The sequence below is a fragment of the Oreochromis niloticus genome, linkage group LG4 (assembly GCF_001858045.2).
Source record: "Oreochromis niloticus isolate F11D_XX linkage group LG4, O_niloticus_UMD_NMBU, whole genome shotgun sequence".
Classification (NCBI taxonomy): Eukaryota; Metazoa; Chordata; class Actinopteri; order Cichliformes; family Cichlidae; genus Oreochromis; species Oreochromis niloticus.
The window spans coordinates 14,571,219-14,593,933 of record NC_031969.2 but is presented as its reverse complement, the minus strand read 5'-3'; the positions used below and the strand labels follow the sequence as shown (position 1 = coordinate 14,593,933).

The 22,715-nt window shown below is 37.7% G+C and overlaps 1 protein-coding gene across 1 annotated transcript in view; it reads right to left on the bottom strand.

The window, feature by feature from the left end:
• The window catches only part of LOC100709195 (uncharacterized), a 1,346,887-nt gene that overhangs the window by 1,307,253 nt on the left and 16,919 nt on the right, over nt 1-22,715 (bottom strand). The gene's annotated exons all lie outside the window — the stretch shown is intronic.

Here is a 22,715-nt window from a genome sequence, read left to right as displayed (position 1 = left end):
CATACACATGGAAACTGTCAGGTTATAACAGAAACATGCGTTACCGCTTTGCTAACAGATAGTTTGGAGAGGTGAGAAACTGAAATGCAACTTTAAAACAGATTTATTTTAACAAGAATGAATCAGTGTTTGATGTAGTTTGATGGGTTTTTGTACAGCGTTTCTTCTTCTTGTGTCCCTGTGGCTCTCAAGCACAATAATAAACAACAGAATCTTCCTGCTGTCAAGTTGTTCGTCTGCAGATGCACCTGATTTCTGTTGTTGTCTCTTTAAATGATAAATCAGCCTTTGACTGATTGAGAGTAGGTGACATGGAAACTTTTATTGCGGATCCAAGCAATCCACTCCAGTCCTGTGTGATCCAGTCACAATCACCTCTGAACCCTGAGTCTGTACAGGTAGGTCTGTGGGATTCTCCAGACCTTTTAATCATTAAATTTAAGCTCATTATTTCTTACTCATCTATATATTAAGTAAAAACTTATCTCACATATTAAGTAACTATAAGTTACTTAGAGATTTGAACTGATGTCTACTTCTCAACAAAACATACTGCTGAAAAAATAGAACATGTATATTTACAGGATTTTTGTAGTGATGATTTTAGCAGCTTAATAGCTCTTTTATATAGGAAGCTATTTGCGCTGCACTAGCTACTAGTTTGTGCACATGGCCGAAAGTTTGTGTTGTGCTGATCACTGTCTTTTAACTGTATATCATCACATTTTGCACCCACTCAAATACATATAACGTCTTTATAATTATCAGTGCAAGCTCGGTTAAAATGGCTTGTGTTAGAGCGCCTCCTCTGGTGGTTTGCTGCAACTTCTCAGCCACCTTCCACAAGCCAGTGAAAAGTGTTCCTTTCACTCTTGAGGAAATGATTCTTGGGCCAGCACCAAACCCATACCTTCTTTGTATTTTATTTTTGTATAACTGCGTTGTGAAGCTTTGCTGATCACTAAACTAAATCACTGCCAGTGAATCATAATTCAGAAGAATAGCTCACCAGAGCAAATTGAAGCTATGAATTAGTTTTATGCACATGCCACTGAGCTCACTTCTTACACCTAGTGGATAAATGATAGTGTTGCAGTTTGTCTCATTACCTGTTGTGTGTTTTGTGTGTTTCAAGTGTAATGTGCTGAAGATAACAGATAACATGGTCCAGTACCTGCGTCCTGTTGGAGAACTGTACGTAAAACACACAAACACACAAGTGAACACAGCTGCTGAACATCTGTATCTTCATATTAACTCTTTCTGTTATCTCATATCTGTCATCTCTCCATCTATGTAGGGATGGTGTGAAGGTGTGTGATTTTGTCACTCCTGCTCCTCCACCCAACAGCTCCACTCCCAAGTAAGTTTCTCTGCTGTTTTTTTCAGCGATCTGCAGGTATCTGTCATTTGTCTTCACAGCTTTACTCATGTTTTTACATTTTTTATGAAGATGGCCCATACATCAAGAAACCACCAAATGCATTCATGCTATATCTTATTAAATCCCAGTTCTTTTATTACTTAACAATCTTAAGGGGCAAAGGCCAAAAATCAAAGCAGAATTGAACATCACTGGGAGTGCAGCTGTAAATGCAGTCATCGGAGCGACAGTAAGTGTGTATCTGCATATATTTAGGCATTCATTAATGTTTCATGCCCATGTTTGTGCATGCATACTGCAGTTTTTTGTCGGACTTAAGCTGTGTGCTGGCAGTGTGTTGTTGTGATCTTCTGTCCACAGTGGAAGTCGCTCTCAAAGGACGAACAGAGCAAATATTTTGATAAGGCTGAAACAGAAAGAAGGCATCACGCCAATGAAAACCTCGAGTGGTCCTCTAAAGAAAACTATGTATGTCCAAAGTGCCAACATGCAGTTCATACATGTTCCCATCACTGCAGGCTCAGCAGCCCTCCTCTCAACATGCATATCACAATCTACAACTAAATCACACCAGCCCTACTTCTTATTCAGCTCCCGACCGTAGAGGACCTTGAAGAGCTGCTGTCCCTCCTGGAAGAAGTTGACCCTGTCACTTACAAACAGTCTCAGCAGCTCTCCTCTCCAGGTGCAGACCAAAGTCGTCAACTAAATCTGAGCAGCCCTGATGTTGACTCTGCTCCATCCACTTCATCTGCCTACACAGTTACATTTTTTGAAGACCCAAAATAGTCCATCTGTTTTCCTGACATTCAATAAGACATGTGGTCACTTTTTGACCACCGCTTCATGCCACACCCAGTCTTGCTCTGCTCTACTCATTCAGACATGTGCACTACTCAGGCACTAAATGTAACAAGTCCTGCTTCTATCGAGGATTACCATCCATACAAATTGTTGCCACATAGTTGTAATACATAGTATATAGATATATATATAATTCATATAAATCCTTTTTGTATGTTTCCTGTATATATTTGATCTTTACAAAAATAGGCACAGTTTCTGAATTACTAAAGTAAACAGTCTTTAAGCTTCTTTGTGACTCACAGAGTTATTAAATGCAAGAATGCTTGAAGTGTCTGAGTCAATCCTGAACTTTTTCTTCAGTGAGTCTTCATAGTAAGAGCTCTCACTACTTTTCCTCCCTTTGCCTGCAGGCTGATTGATCAGCTATCCAGGAGCTGACAGGTGATGGTCAGACATTAATCTTCAGTTCATTTCGAAAAAGCTAAAAGCAATTTCTGACTTGGTTGGATGTGGTGAGTTTTTGTACACTGTTTCTCCCTCCTGAGTCACTGTGGCTCTCGAGCACAATAATAAACAGCGGAATCCTCAGTCATAAAGCTGTTCATCTGTAGATACACCTGCTTTCTGCTGTTGTCTCTGGAGATGGTAAATCTGCCTCTGAATGACTGAGAGACTGAGAGTAGTGGATGTAGCTGCTGCCACCACTGATATAAGCAACCCATTCCAGTCCTTTTCCAGCAGCCTGCCTGATCCAAGCAGTTTCATAATTACCACTGAACCCTGAGTATGTACAGGTCAGTCTGTGGGAGTCTCCGGGCCTTTTAATTACAGAAATATATGTCCTTACCAGTCAATAAACAAAACAGAATCAGGAAAACAACTAAATAAACAGTTTTCATCATTCTAAAAGTCAGTTGCCTTTGTCCAGTTTGCTGTGTGTATATTAGGTTGAGTTCCTGAGTCTTACACACATAAACACATATAAAGTTGCTGAAGACATCTGTCACGGTCCTGGGTCGGTGACCCAGTGTTTTTGGTTGTTGTACTTTTACTTTTGATAGTTTTATGTATTATGACTGTTGTGTTTTGGTTTTCCGGGGTTTAGTTGTGTTCCCTCTGTTGGTGTCATCCCTGCCTGTGTGTCCCCTTTTGTGTAGTAAGGTCTCTGTGTTTGGTTTGCATTTCTTAGTCTGTGTCATTGCGTGTATGTGTTCCCTGTTTTACTTTGAAGGTCCCTGTGCATTCTGATTATGTTTCCCCTGCCTCATCAGCCGTGATGTCTTCCAGGTGTGTTCCCCTCCTGTTTCCCCATCCCTTGATTCCTGGTGTGTGTATTTATAGTGTGTGTTACCTCGTCCTCGTTGCTGGTTCATCTGCGTATCTCCCTCTGTTGTCTCTCTGTGTCTCCCTACATCTCCGGTTTGGTTTTACGTTTGTTTCGTTAGTGGTTCCAGTTTAAGTTTATTCTCGCCTCGCCATTTCTGTTTGTTTTTCATCCTCCTTACTAAATGAAGTTCACTCTCGTCACAAGCTGCATCTTGGGTCCTAATCTACAACTCTATATCTCTATTTACAAAGTAACAAACTGAAAAATTAGAAAATGGAACCAAAATGAACAACATACAATTTTCTATGACTTTATTGTATTCTGGTGGTAATTTTACATTAAATGAGAATTTGATGTAAACTCAGTCCTTCCCTGCAAACTGTCGTAAGTATTAAAAAGATTACTACAAGAGATAATTTGGTCTGAAAGCTGATTGCAATTTATATATGTAAATATATTAGTACATGTGCATGCAGTGTATGTAGTAAATGTACAGTACATGTAATTGAGTATCATCAAAATAGTAACTCCTCTGATGTTAATTGTTTTGCATGTTATTGCATTTTATTGTTTCTTTCAGTGTGTGTGATGTTCAAGTGGACTTCATTTCTCTAAATGTGAAATCTCAAAGCAAATCTTGATTTTGTGATGTGCTGAGTATTTGTACAGAGGTGCTTCCTCTTCTGTGTGGGTTGGCCAGTGTTACATAATACATATGTGTCAGACTATGTATCAGAATTTTCATTTGCTCAATCACTACCTCTATCAAGAATAAGAACCCCTTTAGTTCAATTTCTCCCATTTCTTTCCCTTGAATAATAATAATAATCAGTTATGTTAGAGCTCCTCCTCTGGTAGATTCATGTTATAAGTGTTCAGGCACTGAGAGGTTTTTGTTCAGCTCTGCTGGTGGTTTGTGTCACTGTGGCTCTGTGGCACAATAATAAACAGCTGAATCCTCAGTCGTCAAGCTGTTCATCTGCAGATACACCTGCTTTCTGCTGTTGTCTCTGGAGATGGTGAAGCGGCCTCTGACTGACTGAGAGTAGTAGATATATTTGCTATCACTCCGGATCCAAGCAATCCACTCTGGTCCTTTTCCAGCAGCCTGTCTGATCCAAGCACCATTAATGTTACCACTGAACCCTGAGTATGTACAGGTCAGTCTGTGGGAGTCTCCAGGCCTTTTAATCACTGATTCAGTCTCAGTCAGTGTTTGACCCTCAGTACCTACAGACAAAAACATAATTAGCTTCTTTATATCAAACATATCTTAATGTTTGCAGAAGAAATGTGCTGTCCTTACCAGCCCAGTAAACTGACACTATCAGAAAAACAAAGGTAAACTCAGGACACTTCATTGTAATAGTCATGTCTCTCTGCTCAGTCTACAGTCATGAAATCTGCCATGTAGTCCCTTTGTTATATTTGGCAACACGTGTAAAAATCTGAATTTGCATAAACTCCTCCTTAAAGAAAAACTTCATCTCATATAAAGAACTGCACACGACTTATATTAAAATATTTAAGCAAATATGATATATATTTACAAATGATTATTATTATTTGTTACTCAAATGTCTCAAAATTTAGTCACCAATTGATTTATGATACATGAGCAAAAAACTCCATATATATTCATTATTAAATGTGGGCTCCATGAAGTAATACAGTCATTAGTCATAGGAATATTATGACTCTTTACTGTTAAAGCTCATGTTGATGGAAGTTCTGAAAAAGTGGATTCACTACAACATCAGCTGTTGCTTAAAAACAGGAACCAGATCAGTAACATTTTATGAGGCATCCAGAACTCCATAAAACTAATTTTCAGCATGGTGAATGATGGACATATCAAAAATGGTTTACCATTTAAAAAAAAAAACAAAAAAAAAACACCACATACAGAATATCGAACGATGGGGTGTGTGCCAAAAGACAAGCAAAACAAGAATATATACTGAAGACAAAACAAACCCTTCTCTGGATTTAGCATCACAGTCTCACTGTGACTATTGAGGACAACAATACACAGCAGAATCCTCTGATGTCATCTGCAGATTCAGCTGCTTTCTGCTGTTTTCTAATATTTCTGTCTACCACTCTCTCTATCAAGAATAGCGACTCCTTAAAGCCATTTCATACACCGTTAAATCATTATTGGTCTTAGAGCGCCTCCTCTGGTGGCTTCATGTTACAAATGTGTTCATGCACTGAGAGGTTTTTGTTCAGGTCTGCTGATGGTTTGTGTTACTTTGACTTTTTGGCACAGTAATACACAGCAGTGTCTTCAGGCTGCATATTCTGTCCATTTAGAGTCACTGTCTTGCTTGAAGTCTCTAAATCAATGCTGAATTTGCTCTTTAGTGAATCTTTATAGTAAGAGTCCCCAGTGTATTTCATCCCAATCCACTCCAGTCCTTTCCCTGCAGGCTGTCTGATCCAAGCTGTGTAGTAGCCACTTAGAGAATAAGAGACCTGACAGGTGATGGTCACAGAGGCTGGCTGTGTCAGCTGTTCACACTTCACACCTGTGGAGAAAATATGTTGAATGTAGTAACAGTAAGAATCAGTGTGCTGTGATCATAGTGTTTCTGTTCAGTGGGACTCACATGATCCAGCAGCAGCAGCAGAGCTACAGAGAGCATATTGGTGCTCAAGATGATATCAGACTTTATATCAGCCTGTGAGGAAGTTTGTTTTGCATCCAGATGGATGCTGACAGATTATGAGAGAAAACAGATGTCCTTACCAACCCAGTAAGCTGAAAGGACAAGAAAAACAGCCTTCAACTCAGGATGGTTCATTGTTTGAGCCATTTGTCTCTTCCCAGTCTACACTGGTGGTAAGCAACCCACTCCGGTCGTTTTCCAGCAGCCTGTCTGATCCAAGCACCATGAATATCACTGCTGAACCCTGAGTATGTACAGGTCAGTCTGTGGGAGTCTCCAGGCCTTTTAATCACTGATTCAGACTCAGTCAGTGTTTGACCCTCAGTACCTACAGACAAAAACATAATTAGCTTCTTTATTTCGAACATTTCATAATGTTTGCAACAGAAATGTGCTGTCCTTACCAGCCCAGTAAACTGACACTATAAGAAAAACAAACATAAACCCAGGAAAGTTCATTGTACAATTGATGCCTCTCTGCTCAGTCTACAGTCATGAAAATCAACCATGTAGTCCTTTTGTTATATTTGGCAACATTTATGTAAAAATCTGAATTTGCATCGGTTTCTTCTCCTCAAAGAGGAACACATGTCATGTCACACAAACCTCTGCACGTCACTTATATTAGTCAGGTAAATCTTATAAATGCACAAATTATGTTTATTATTTATTAAATAATAGATAATAAGTTTCTCTCAAAATGTTTGAATTTCTGATACATTAGTAAAACTCTCCATATGTAATAATTATTAAACACATGTTCTATGAAGTTAATAATACAGTGTGGGAGCGTCATCATGTTGATGGCATCTCTGAAAAAGTTTCACAAACAACAGCTGTTGCTTAAAAACCAGCACTAAATGAGTAAACCATTTTATCAGACATCTAAACCTCCACAAAAAAGTACAATCCTCAGTACCTTCAAATAAGCAGCCCATTAGATACAATGATGCAGACATTTTGTCCTTTCACCAGTGAAAGTAAATCTATCATCCTTACCACAACAGTTTATCCAAAGAATAAAAAAATGAAACAAATATTCATGAATATTAATTTGAAGGATGGGTCGGGTGTATTCTTTGGGCCCAACTTAGAACAGAATTCATAGCACGGCCCAGCCAGTTACAGTTTCCAACAATGGCAGCAGTTTTAATATTACTCTTATTACTCTTTTCAATACCTTATTAATTAAGTTATTATTCATAATATTTGTATAATAATAAAAAATATTATTTTCAAACTTGGCAACAGCAGAGGAGCACAGCTAAAGAGTTTTGGGTCACAAAATGAACTTCTAACATATTTTCAGGTGTGTAAACTTTAAATATCTGCTCGGTTTATCGAGACATCACATATGTGCAAAAGTGCTCTGAGGTTTTCGGAGACGTCTGTTACCCCATCAGCTCGATCACTGACCGGATGGTCAAGGCTCACTAGAGCCGGCAAGAACATCAGACTACCAGCACATTGTTTTCAGACCCTTTGCAGTCTTTCGCTACTCAGGTTAAACAAGAGTAGTGAAAGTCACTCAGATAACTTTTTTCAGTGCTTTTCAGTGTTTTATTTGTTCCTGAGTAAATCGGTTTGGCTGAGATTAAATTTATTGTTTTCACATGGCTGAATAAACGTCAAACAGAAAACTGATTAAACAGAAGTGTGAGATGGTAAAGAATTTACTCCAATGTCCTGTCATATTTTAGATAGCAAGGAGCAGCCGGCTACCGACACAGTGGTGACGCACATCAGGAGGCTAGACGGTCCCATTCCACAGTCCTCCGAAGGATGCGGCCCTTGAATTGGGACACAGCTAATAAGAAGAAAGAGTGTTGCTAGGACTGATCGGAGGCAAATTTCATTTCAATAGACTACCCGACGGAAGCTTTGATTAAAGCATGGTTTTGTACAAACTGTGCAAAAAGGAGTTTTCATACCACCGAAGCACTTCAACCTTACGGTACCATCTAAATGCAAAACATGTTGCAGCGAGCACAGAACCTGTGGGAGCTGTTAGAGCTAGCAGTTCGAGTACCAACAAAAGGTGTCGGCAGCCAAACTTGAAGAATTGACTGGCTTCAGGATCAAAATTAGTAAGTCAACATTGGACAAACTTAAAAGTTCTCTCGCCAAATGGATTGCTCTGGACTGTAGACCACTACACAGATTCAGATGAGGAAGAAATTTTTAACAGGGCCCTGAGTTTGTACAGAGCAGAATCCACCATCAGCGAGACTGACTGCAGTGCAGGTCCACTCGAGCAGTGACCCACCCACAGCTGTCTGTCCTGGCCTGCAAGTATTTGATTAGTCCTGCCACTTCTGTCTCACTGAGAGATTGTTCTCACTTGCAGGTCACATAGTAACGAAAAACAGAGCTGCCTTAAGCTCTGAAAATGTGAACAGGCTAGTTTGTCTAAGTAACTGGCTGAAAGAGACGGACAGTAAATAAGCATGGAGGTATTGTGAGTCTAATGCTTTTGTTATTTTTTGCACTAAAATGTTTGATGAGCACACTGTTTTAGCCTAATGTGCAAAATAATTTTGGCTAAGGTTACTCAGAGTTTAAAGGTGAAGCTGGTCAAATAACCTTTTATGTTTTTCCCTTATTTTTTAAGAAGAAAAATTGCACTTTATGTTAAAATGTTTATTATTATTATTTGAAGACAATACCGTTTTGAAAATGCACTTGAAGTACTTAAAACAGCACTTTATTTTTATGTCTGTCCAATTTTGGCCATTTTTTTTCTGTTTTGGATTGAAATGTAGTTTAAATGCTTTTTTTCTTTGTTCCTCTGATGGCTAGTGCACCCTGAGTATGTACAGGTCAGTCTGTGTGAATCTCCAGTCAGCATTTGACCCTCGGTACCTACAGACAGTCAACCAGAATTATCTTGTGTAATTAAAACATTTATCTTAAGCTTTTTTTAAGCTGTTCTTACCAGGCCTGTAAATTGACAAGAGAAGAAAAACAACCATAAACTCTTGAGAATTTATCATCAAAGCCATTTTTCTGCCAGTCTTCAGTGATGCAGGTTAATCTTGTCAGGTCTGTTTTTATATTTTGCTGCACATATTTAAAGATGGAAGCAGTCTGAGTTTGCATCAGCTCCTCCTCCTCATCAATCAATTTAACTAAAGAAATGTTCAAGCTAACCAAATAAACATTTATACAAGTAATATGTATGTTCATTCATGTTTTACTCAGCAGGATTTGATCACTCATTAAAAATAAAAATTGCATTGAAACACTGTATCTGGTAAGAAAAAGAAAGAAAATTATTTCTTTACTAAATACTAAAATCAGTGTTTCCTGATTTTAGTATTTTCTGATTTTCCTGACTTTACGCCAAAGTAGAATTTTAAAATAAAGAGTAAAGTATTTATTTATTTATAAATTCATTTATTATAAATTCATTTATTTACGTACCATGTTTCTCTTCATGTTTCTTTGTTTCTGCTTCAGTGGCCTTTCTGACACGTCTTTTTTAGCATTTTATCTTTCAACAAGGGTTTCACCGAGTTACCTCCAAATAAGTTTAAAGGCATTAACTCAGAATTTAAAGAGAATTAACTAAAACATTATGATGTGTTCATGTGAAAAGTAGTGAAAGTATTTATTTTTCTACATATCCTATATTTTCATTACTGTTTTTTTCTTCTTAAAACTGTGGTTAAAAGTTTATGAATTTTATTTTTCACATTGTTTTTCATTGTTACCATAACATGTTTTTAGATTCTGTGCATTTTACTAATATGTATTCACAGATGGTAGAATCACAGGTGTTATTGTGACAGTGAGTTGAACATCATATTCTTGATCATCTGCTGCCCCCTGTAGGTTCCTGTGAAACTGTATGGTTGAAGGTTTTTGTAAAGCCTCTCTCATTACTTAAACCACTGTGTGTGTTTGGCACAGTAATACACAGCAGAGTCCTCTGGCTTTAGGCTGGAAAGTCTCAGATGCACCATGCTGTTGCTGTTGTCTTTGGTGATTTCGATTCGTCCTCTCAAACTGCTCACATATTTGTTTTTGCTGGAATCCGTGTAGCCTTCTCCCATCCATTCCAGTGTTTCTCCTGGCTTTTGTCTTATCCAGTGCATAGTACAGCAGCTAAATGTGAAACCAGAGCCTCTGCAGGAGAGACTGAGAGTCTCCCCAGGCCGTTTCACTACAGGAGTGGAAGGAATGGACTCCATACTCTGACCTGTAACACCTGAGGAGTTAAAAAGGAACCAGTGAGACAGACATCTGCAAAATGTTCTTGTAGCACTCATTGTTTCCTGGAAAAATATTAAACAATAAGAAGCAGAAGAACTCACAGTGAAGCAAAGAAGCAACCAGCAGCAGAGTGAGTGTTTGTGTCATTGTGAGTCTAGAGATTCTTCACTGCTGCTCCAACAATCAACACACAGCACAAAACAAGTGAGCAGCACAGAAGTACACAGCACACAGTGAAGATTTGCATCCGGATATTATGGAGAGGGAGTGGCTTTTGTGCTGGCATCTCTTATAATATATAAGTTGTACTTCATTTGTAGCATATTATCTGCTTCATTATGCAGTGTAATAAAAGATTTTTATTATGCTTCATTGAAAACAAAAGCTAACAGAGGGAAATCAGAATATTCACATTTTCCATGTAGCTTTCATTTTAATGACACAGCTGAATAAATAAGCATTTAATCTGATGTCTTAGGGATAAATATATGCACTATATAAATGTCATGTAAATGTTTAAAAACATGTTAGTCAAAACAATTTCATTTTTTCTTGATTCTTTATTGTAATACAGTCAGTTCTTAACTCATTTAAAGCACAAGATCAGCTGTGTTTATTTAATTAGGTGAAGTGTTACACCCCACTTAAAAGAAAGGTTTTATCTGGGGTGGGGTGTGACAGAAACTGAAAAGAGAACTATTAACTGCCACAAAGTTGATGTCAGTAAAACACTGTTTATTTCACAATTAACCAAACGAACCAATTAGGGCCAAAATAAAATATAGGGAAGTTCTGTGCATCAGGGTCTCCAAGGCCAAAACAACAAACATAACACCCCTTCCTAGCTAAAAACAAACTGAGCACAGTCTGTCTATCAGAAAACAAAATACAGTGGCTGAGCTGCCAACTAGCCACAAAACATGAGAAAACTGTTGGAACAAAAATGTCAGAGAACCCCTACCTGCTTCCACTATGGTTCACAATTATTTTTGTAAAGGCACACCTTTACTCACAAAAAGAAAAAAACAAAGTCAGGTTCAGACCATAACAGAAGTCTTTCATGGTCAGTGTTTTCCAGTCTTTACTGTTGCTGTAAGTGTGACAATGATCAGTGATCAGAGATTAAGAAATCATTCAGACGCAATCATTTTGTGTACCACATTATGTTAAATAAATATTATATTTTGTTCATATTTTGCTCCTAAATGTTACATGTTTACGTGTTTGTGTCACTGTGACTCTTGAGCACAGTTAATGAATGTTTTGTCACTAATTGCACATCTCTAGTGCTACACAGTGTCGCATGTGCTGTATCCATAATGCAAACTTCCAATCCACTTTAATCTGCTATGAAAATTCATGAGTAATTGAGTGAATATTAGTATTAGCATACTGTTCAGATTTCATGTCTTCACAGTATATTTGTCAATTTTGACCTTTGCCAGGAATTCCCTCTCATAGTAAGTGTTTGCACCTTACTGAGCTACAGATATATTTAAAATGTACAAATAGCCTATCTGACATTAATAAGGTTAATTACCCTGTTTCAGAGAGCAGGGAGGCGACAGTTAGAGACGGTATAACACTGTCCACATCCCCCTGCCACTGTTTAAGATTGTTTAAAAATGCAGTTTACTTTACTGCTCGTACAGTTCATCAAAACAGTTTGTACTTTTGTCAGTTAGAACTCTTGCGCTCTCGCTTTCCTAAATACTGTCTACATTTTCTATGTTTTCAGTCAAATTACTTCAAACTATTTTCAAATATGTATGAGAAAGCAAATATAGTAACACACAGTCAGCAGTAGCAGTGAAACTGCCCTTCAGTTGAAAGCAAATGTTCTCAGAAGAGGTTTAACAGTAACAAACCTGCTGCTGTAGCTCATCTGCTTAAAGGTTCAGATGTTCTTCTGCATATTTTGGTTGTAACGAGTGCTTGTTTGAGTTACTGTTGATTTCGGCTCAAACCTGTCTGCCCATTCTCCTCTGATCTGAAAAGGCCTGACCTCAAGACTTTTCTCCTGCCACTCACTGGATATTTTCTCTTTTTCAGGCCATTAATGGCAGATCAACAGTTTCTGAACACTCAGACCAGCCTGTCTGCCACTAACAACCATGCCACATTCAGTCATCTTTCCTTCACATTCTGATGCTCAGTTTGAACTTCTGCAGGTCATCTTACCCATGGCTACACAACTGCTTATGTTGAGTTACTAACATGTATGCATGAATGTATAGTTGATTTTTTTCACTTTTTTTAATCGCAAATATCTTCTATTAAGTGAAAAAGTTAAAAACCTGTTAAACAAATAATTAGCTTCTTTTTCAAGCATATAAATTCTTGTCAAGTCATAATGTTTGCAAAAGAATACTTTGTCCTTAATGGCTCAATAAACTGACAGGATGGGAAAAACAAAAATAAACACAGAAAAGTTCATTGTAAAAGTCATCTCTCTCGGTCCAGTCTACAGTGCTGTAAATCCACCACATAGTCCCAGTATTATAGTTACATAATACATATGTATGAGACTATGTATCAGAATCTGCATTTGCTCAACCACTACCTTTATCAAGAATAACAACCCCCTTAGTTGCATTTCTTCCATTTCTTTCCGTTAAATAATAATCTGTTATGTTAGAGCTCCTCCTCTGGTAGTTTCATGTTATAACTGTTCAGGCACTGAGAGGTTTTTGTTCAGCTCTGCTGATGGTTTGTGTCACTGTGGCTCTTTGGCACAGTAATAGACAGCAGAATCCTCAGTCGTCAAGCTGTTCATCTGCAGATACACCTGCTTTCTGCTGTTGTCTCTGGAGATGGTAAACCGACCTCTGAATGACTGAGAGTAGTAGATGCTACCGCCATTGCTAATCCAAGCAATCCACTCCAGTCCTTTTCCAGCAGCCTGTCTGATCCAAGCACCATGAATATCACCACCGAATCCTGAGTATGTACAGGTCAGTCTGTGGGAGTCTCCTGGCCTTTTAATCACTGGTTCAGACTCAGTCAGTGTTTGACCCTCAGTACCTACAGACAAAAACATAATTAGCTTCTTTATTTCAAACATTTCATAATGTTTGCAGAAGAAATGTGCTGTCCTTACCAGCCCAGTAAACTGACACTATAAGAAAAAAACAGGTAAACCCAGGACAGTTCATTATAAAATTCATGTCTCTCTGCTCAGTCTACAGTCATGAAAACTAGTCTTGCACTCTCTTTGTTATATTTGGCAAAACATGTGTAAAAATTTGCATAAACTCCTCCTTAAAGAAAAATACACTTCATCTCATATAAACATCTGCACATCACTTAAAATAAAATATTTAAGCAAATATTATACATGCATATATATATATATATACATATATATATATATATATATATATATATAAATGATTATTATTATTTGTTACTTAATACAGAACATTTTTCTCTCACAATTTATACACCAATTTATTTCTGATACATCAGCAAAAAACTACATATATATTCATTATTAAATGTGTGCTCCATAAAGTAATACAGTCATTAACAATAGGAACATTATGACTCTTTACAGTTAAAGCTCATGTTGATGGAAGTGGATTCACTACAACATCAGCTGTTGATTAAAAACAGGAACTGGAGCAGTAAACATTTTATGAGGCATCCAAAACTCCATAAAACTAAACTAAACTCCAATAAAACTAATCCTCAGCATGGTGAATGATGGACATATCAAAAAGGGTTTTCCATACAGAAAACAATTTATATAAAAAAGGAACCAAACACCACTGACAGAATAAGGAACAACAGGGTGTCTGCCCACAGACAAGCAAAAACAAGAATTCATAATTAGACTATTTGATCTCGGCATTATGATGTTTATGATTTAGATTTCACGGTGTCACTATGACTCTTGAAGAAAGCAATAAACAGCAGAATCCTCTGATGTCATCTGCAGATTCAGCTGCTTTCTGCTGTTTCCTCTGGAGATGGTAAACTGGTGCTGAACTGCTGCGATTAATATTTCTGTCTAACACTCCCTCTATCAAGAATAGTGACCCCTTAAAACAATTTCTCTTTTTTCCTAAATACACCTTAAAATCATTATTGCTCTTAGAGCGCCTCCTCTGGTGGCTTCATGTTACAAAAGTGTTCATGCACTGAGGGGTTTTTGTTCAGGTCTGTTGATGTTTTGTGTTACCGAGACTCTCTGGCACAGTAATACACAGCAGTGTCTTCAGGCTGCATATTCTGTCCATTTAAAGTTAATGTGTTGCTTGAAGTGTCTAAATCAATGCTGAATTTTTTCTTTAGTGAATCTTTGTAATATGAAGTTGAAGTATGTTTCACCCCAATCCACTCCAGTCCTTTGCCTGCAGGCTGTCTGATCCAAGCTGTGTACCAGCCAAGAGAATAAGAGACCTGACAGGTGATGGTGAGATGCTGACCTGGCTGCACAATCACAGAGGGTGGCTGTGTCAGCTGTTCACACTTCACACCTGTGGAGAAAACATGTTGAATTTGGTTCTGTAAAAGTGTGTGTGGTGTCCATGCTGTCAGTGTTTGTGTTCAGTGAGACTCACAGGATCCAGCAGCCAGCAGCAGCAGCAGAGCTACAGAGAACATGATGGTGCTGAAGGTGATCTGATGGGAGCTTCTCATCTGATGAAACTGACGGACTGATTTCAAGTCTTTATTTCAAACTGAGAGGAAGTTCACTTTACATACACATGGAAACTGTCAGTTTATAACAGAAACATGCTTTACCGCTTTGCTAACAGAGAGTTTGGAGAGGTGGGAAACTGAAATGTAACTTTAAAAACAGATTTATTTTAACAAGAATCTGCAAGAATAACAAGATTATGTTTTTAGACTACATGAGATGTTGAGTGTTTTATGTTTATCATACACATTACTGTGAAAGTATGAACAAAGTAAATCAAAATGGATTCTATTCATTACAGCCAAAATGAATAAATGAATAATGATAAACTTAATAGAGATCAGTGCAGTTCTATTGTTTATCATGTTGAGTTGGAGATCATTTCTGTGAATGTAAATTGCAAATTTTAAATGCTGTGTTTTGTACAGTGTTTCTTCTTGTGTCCCTGTGGCTCTCGAGCACAATAATAAACAACAGAATCTTCCTGTTGTCAAGTTGTTCGTCTGCAGATGCACCTGATTTATGTTGTCTCTTTAAATGATAAATAAGCCTTTGACTGATTGAGAGTAGGTGACATGGTAACTTTTACTGCAGATCCAAGCAATCCACTCCAGTCCTGTGTGATCCAGTCACAATCACCTCTGAACCCTGAGTCTGTACAGGTAGGTCTGTGGGATTCTCCAGACCTTTTAATCATTAAATTTAAGCTCATTATTTCTTACTTATCTATATATTATGTAACAACTTATCTCACATATTAAGTAACTATAAGTTACTTAGAGATTTGAACTGATGTCTACTTCTCAACAAAACATACTGCTGAAAAAATAGAACATGTATATTTACAGGATTTTTGTAGTGATGATCTTAGCAGCTTAATAGCTCTTTTATATAGGAAGCTATTTGCGCTGCACTAGTTACTAGTTTGTGCACATGGCCAAAAATTTATGTTGTGCTGATCACTGTCTTTTAACTGTATATCATCATATTTTGCACCCACTCAAATACACATAACATGTCTTTATAATTATCATTGCGAGCTCTGTTAAAATGGCTGGTGTTAGAGCGCCTCCTCTGGTGGTCTGATGCAACTTCTCAGCCACCTTCCACTCAGCCAGTGGAAAGTGTTCCTTCCACTCTTGAGGAAATGATTCTGGGGCCAACATCCAACCCATACCTTCCTTGTATTTTATTTTTGTATAACTGCGGTGTGAAGCTTTGCTGATCACTAAACTTAATCACTGCCAGTGAATCATAATTCAAAAGAATAACTCACAAGAGCAAATTGAAGCTATGAATTAGTTTTATGCACATGCCACTGAGCTCACTTCTTACACCTAGTGGATAAATGATAGTGTTGCAGCTTGTCTCATTACCTGTTGTGTGTTTTGTGTGTTTCAAGTGTAATGTGCTGAAGATTCCAGATAACATGGTCCAATACTGCGTCCTGTTGGAGAACTGTACGTAAACACACAAACACACAAGTGAACACAGCTGCTGAACATCTGTATTTTCATATTAACTCTTTCTGTTTTCTCATATCTGTTTCTCTCCATCTGTGTAGGGATGGTGTGAAGGTGTGTGAATTTGTCACTCCTGTTCCTCCACCCAACAGCTCCACTCCCAACTAAGTTTCTCTGCTGTTTTTTCAGCGTTCTGCAGGTATCTGTCATTTGTCTGCAGATGTCTGTGTGAATTCTTTTAATCAGCCTCCTTTAATGGTTCCTCATTTCGTTCAGTTTCACAGCTTTACTCATGTTTTGAAACTACTGTCCTCACGCTTGTACACAGTGACAACACATGCTCTTACTCTGTGTTTTATTCGTGTAGAAAAAAAAGTGTCCATCCCAGGAAGATGAAGACAGGCTATACATCAAGAAACCACCAAATGTATTCATGCTGTATCTTAAGGAGCAAAAACCAAAGCTGAATTGAACATTACTGGGAGTGCAGCTGTAAATGCAGTCATGGGAGTGAGAGTAAATGTGTAACTGCATATATTTATGCCTTTAATGTTTCATGGCCATGTTTGTGCATGCATACTGCAGTTATGTGTAGTAGGACTTTAACTTATATGTGCTGACAGTGTGTTGTTGTGATCTTCTGTCCACAGTGGAAGTTGCTCTCAAAGGATGAACGGAGCAAATATTTTGATGAGGCCGAAACAGAAAGAAGGCATCACGCCAATGAAAACCCAGAGTGGTCCACTAAAGAAAACTACATATGTCCAACATGCCAACATGCAGTTCATACATGTGCCCATCACTGCAAGCATAGCAGCCCTACTCTCAACATGCTTATCATGATCTACAACTAAATCACACCAGCCCAACTTCTCCATTCACATCCTCGTCCTTGGCCTCGTCTTCAGGACCCATTCAGCTCCAGACCGTAGAGGATCTTGAAGAGCTGCTGTCACTCCTGGAAGAAACTGACCCTGTCACTTACAAACAGTCTCAGCAGCTCTCCTCTCCAGGTACAGACCACGGTCATCAACTAAATCTGAGCAGCCCTGATGTTGATTCTGCTCCATCCACTTCATCTACCTCCACAATGACATTCTTTGAAGACCCAAAAGAGTCCATCTGTTTTCCTGACATTCAACAAGACATGTGGAGGAGAGCAGAGCAAGCCAGTCTTGCTCTGCTCTCCTCATTCAGACATGTGTAGTGCTCAGGCACTAAATGTAACAAGTCCTGCTTCTATGGAGGATTCCCCTCCATACAAATTGCTGCCACATAGTTGTAATACATAATATATAGATATATATAATTAATATAAATCCTTTACATAAATAAGCTAGGCAAAAATTAATTTGATTTGAATTAATATGGTAATGCTACCTCTGAATGTGTATTGTCGAGAATTACACTCATCTTATGGAGAAGCCTTTTTGTATGTTTCCTGTATATATTTGATCTTTATAAAAATAGGCACAGTTTCTGAATTACTAAAGTAAACAGTCTTTAAGCTTCTTTCTGACTCACTGAGTTTTTAAATGCAAGAATGCTTGAAGTGTCTGAGTCAATCCTGACCGTATTCTTCATTGAGTCTTTATAGTGAGAGCTCCAGCTACTTTTCCTCCTTTTGGTTGCAGGCTGTCCAGGAGCTGACTGGTGATGGTCAGACATTAATCTTCAGTTCATTTCTAAAAAGCTTAAAGCAAATTCTGACTTGGTTGGATGTGGTTGAGTTTTTGTACAGTGTTTCTCCCTCTTGTGTCACTGTGGCTCTCGAGCACAATAATAAACAGCTGAATCCTCACTCGTCAAGCTGTTCATCTGTAGATACACCTGCTTTCTGCTGTTGTCTCTGGATATGGTAAATCTGCCTCTGAATGACTGAGAGACTGAGAGTAGTGGATGTAGCTGCTGCCACCACTGATATAAGCAATCCACTCCAGTCCTTTTCCAGCAGCCTGTCTGATCCAGGCAGTTTCATAATCACCACTGAACCCTGAGTATGTACAGGTCAGTCTGTGGGAGTCTCCAGGCCTTTTAACACTGATTCAGACTCTGTCAGTGTTTGACTCTCAGTACCTACAGCCAAACAAGAATGATTAGTGACCGTTTTCCAAGCATATCATTTCACTTTCACAACAATGTTAGTAAAATTACTGCACTTTCCTTGTCAGTGCAATAAATTGAAAGGATGGGAAAAACAACCATGAATTCAGGATGATTCATTGTCAAGGCCACCTGTCTCTGTTTCGAGTACAGTGGTGGTTAATCATGTATTCCCTGTCTTATATTCTGCTTCATGTCTTTAAACATGGTAGAGATCATAGTTTGCATCAGTTCCTCCTCCTCAAAGACGAACACACGTCCTCTCCTTTAAGTTAACACATTACATTTTGAATTATTCAGGAAAACCTTCTGAATGTGATAAAAACAATATGTATTGACTTTTTTCCTCAGGTCACCCTTCCATACAATTTTTAATATGTTGACTCAAAGAGGAAAGGAAAGTCTTGAAATCAGGGATCCCTTCTAAGGGTGTGTGTTAGACAGCATTAATCTTGCATCAAACACAGAAAACCCAGTTAAAGCAGTTATTTTTTGATTGACTTTTATGTGGCTACGTCTCCTTAACATATTTAAAAAAAAATATATATTAAATAAAACCACATAATCTTATTTTTATTTTGTTTTTTTATTTATAATTTTATAACTCTATCACTGGTGTCGCATAATAAAATACACTCAGACATGGCCGTGTCACTATTTAAGATTCCTTAAAAATGCACTTTTCCTTTCTTTGACCCAAACTCGTGGATCTAAAATCCATCTGAATAAATAACATTCAAATATGACGCAGAAAAGAACACAACACATTTTCAGATTACATATGTGTATTTTGAGGACCTTTTCTGAAATGCCAATGAAACATACTGTAACAGAATGCAAATAAATTTATAGCTCTGAATATGCAAGATTAAACCAGTGTGTTTGTTCTTGGTTCAGCGGGTTCCACTTGTCATTTCAGTTTCAAAGTGCATCTGCTGTCTTCATTTCCAGCTGCATACTTATATTATTGGACTCTGCTAAAGTTAAAAAAAAAAAAAAAGGAATAAAAAAAAATCAGCTCCTGAGCTTTAAAGGTGGTTTTGGCTCACAGGGATTACTAACAAACACTGAGCTCATTAACAGAAAAGTTTAGCATTTGTTCAATATTGGTTTTTTGTTGTTTAATTGCTTAATATGGGCATCCACAATTGTGATCTAAAACGTAATATTATTTTGGTATGTAGAATTTCGGGAATCTTTAATGCTCAGTTACCGTTATACTATCATTGTTTAATATTTCTACTTTAAATGATTATATTAAATTTCTTGCTACTGGTTCAGAATTCTCTTTAAAGTGACTGGTTTGACTGACAGGCTGGCTGACAGCTATCTGCAAGGCCTCACTGAGTCACTGAACTGGACCACTCAGCTGTGTTTGTTCTGTCAGTCTGTCTTGAATTTTTAATTAAATTAATTGACAGTGGCTTGCTGTGTAGTACAGCCAAACCAAAGAAGTTTAGGCCTCAGCTGTACATTGAGTACATTGTCCATCACTTAGCACTAATGAGCAGATATATGTCTGTATGGGGAGATGTATTCATTCATTCATATATTTTTTAAACTTCTGTCAACACTCCACACCAGTTGGTGGCGGTAATGCACAAATTTGCTGTGTGCAAACCGCCAATAAACAATTTAGAGAAGAAGAAGAAGTACTATGAAGTAATCCAGAAAGTGAGATGATGGGAGGAAAAAACACAAATGTGGCACTCTTACTGTACATCTCTCTCTCACACACACACACACACACACACACACACACACACACACACAAACAGAAGTACAAATAAAAGTACAAATAAAAGGAAATATTATTAAAAAAAACATATATAGTGTTGGATTTGTTTGTAGTTTTGGAAAAATCTTTTCAATTCAGACATGGCAGATGAAAACATTTACATTTAAACATTTACAAAAAACTATGTATTGCAAAACTATACAAAACCAACTTTATTATTGTTTTGAGTGTGAGTCAATTAAATGTATTTTTCTTTAATTTGGGGAAAAAAAAACTAAAATCAGTGTTTGACTTAGTTTGATGGGTTTTTGTACAGTATTTCTTCCTCTTGTGTCACTGTGGCTCTGTGGCACAATAATAAACAGCTGAATCCTCACTTGCCAAGCTGTTCATCTGCAGATACACCTGCTTTCTGTTGTTGTCTCTGGAGATGGTAAACCGGCCTCTGACTGACTGAGAGTAGACACTGCCACTACTGTCTCTCCAGATTATGGCAATCCACTCCAGTCCTTTTCCAGCAGCCTGTCTGATCCAAGCAGCATGTCTATTATCACTGAACCCTGAGTATGTACAGGTCAGTCTGTGGGATTGTCCAGGCCTTTTGGCCACTGATTCAGACTGAGTCAGTGTTTGACCATCAGTACCTGCAGAAAAATTAACAGCTCATTAGTCCAGTCATATATCTTCATATGTTTATTTGTATACCAGAAATATATGTCCTTACCAGGCAAAAAACAAAACAGAATAAGGAAAACAACTAAATAAACAGTTCTCATCATTCTAAAAGTCAGTTGTCTTTGTCCAGCCTGCTGTGTGTATATTAGGTTGAGTTCCTGAGTCTTACTCTCAAACACATATAAAGTTGCTGAAGACATCAGTTTTGCATTGACTCCTCCTCCTCAGCAAAATGTATCTCTGTTTACAAAGTAACAAACTGAAAAATTAAAAAATGGAACCTAAATGAACAACATACAATTTTCTATGTCTTCATTGTATTCTGGTGGTAATTTTACATTACATGAGAATTTGATGTAAACTCCAGTCCTTCCCTACAAACTGTCTTAAGTATTAAAAAGATTACTACAAGAGGTAATTTGGTCTGAAAGCTGATTGCAATTTATATATGTAAATATATTAGTACATGTGCATGCAGTGTATGTAGTAAATGTACAGTACATGTAATTGAGTATCATCAAAATAGTAACTCCTCTGATGTTAATTGTTTTGCATGTTATTGCATTTTGTTGTTTCTTTCAGTGTGTGTGATGTTCAAGTGGAGTTCATTTCTCTAAATGTGAACTCTGAAAGCAAATCTTGATTTTGTGATGTGCTGAGTATTTGTACAGAGGTGCTTCCTCTTCCGTGTGGGTTGGCCAGTGTTACATGATACATATGTGTCAGACTATGTATCAGAATTTTCATTTGCTCAATCACTACCTCTATCAACAATAACAACCCCCTTAGTTCAATTTCTCCCATTTCTTTCCCTTGAATAATAATAATAATCAGTTATCTTAGAGCTCCTCCTCTGGTAGTTTCATGTTATATCTGTTCAGGCACTGAGAGGTTTTTGTTCAGCTCTGCTGATGGTTTGTGATACTGTGGGTATCTGGCACAATAATAAACAGCTGAATCCTCAGTCGTCAAGCTGTTCATCTGCAGATACACCTGCTTTCTGCTGTTGTCTCTGGAGATGGTGAAGCGGCCTCTGACTGACTGAGAGTAGTAGATATAGCTGCTATCACTCTGGATCCAAGCAATCCACTCCAGTCCTTTTCCAGCAGCCTGTCTGATCCAAGCACCATGAATATCACTGCTGAACCCTGAGTATGTACAGGTCAGTCTGTGGGAGTCTCCAGGCCTTTTAATCACTGATTCAGACTCAGTCAGTGTTTGACCCTCAGTACCTACAGACAAAAACATAATTAGCTTCTTTATATCAAACATATCTTAATGTTTGCAGAAGAAATGTGCTGTCCTCACCAGCCCAGTAAACTGACACTATAAGAAAAACAAAGGTAAACTCAGGACACTTCATTGTAATAGTCATGTCTCTCTGCTCAGTCTACAGTCATGAAATTCAACCATGTAGTCCCTTTGTTATATTTGGCAACACATGTGTAAAAATCTGAATTTGCATAAACTCCTCCTTAAAGAAAAACTTCGTCTCATATAAAGAACTGCACACGACTTATATTAAAATATTTAAGCAAATATTATATATATTTACAAATGATTATTATTATTTGTTACTTAATAAATACTAATTTTCTCTCAAAATTTAGTCACCAATTGATTTGATACATCAGTAAAAAACTACATATATATTCATTATTAAATGTGGGCTCCATAAAGTAATAC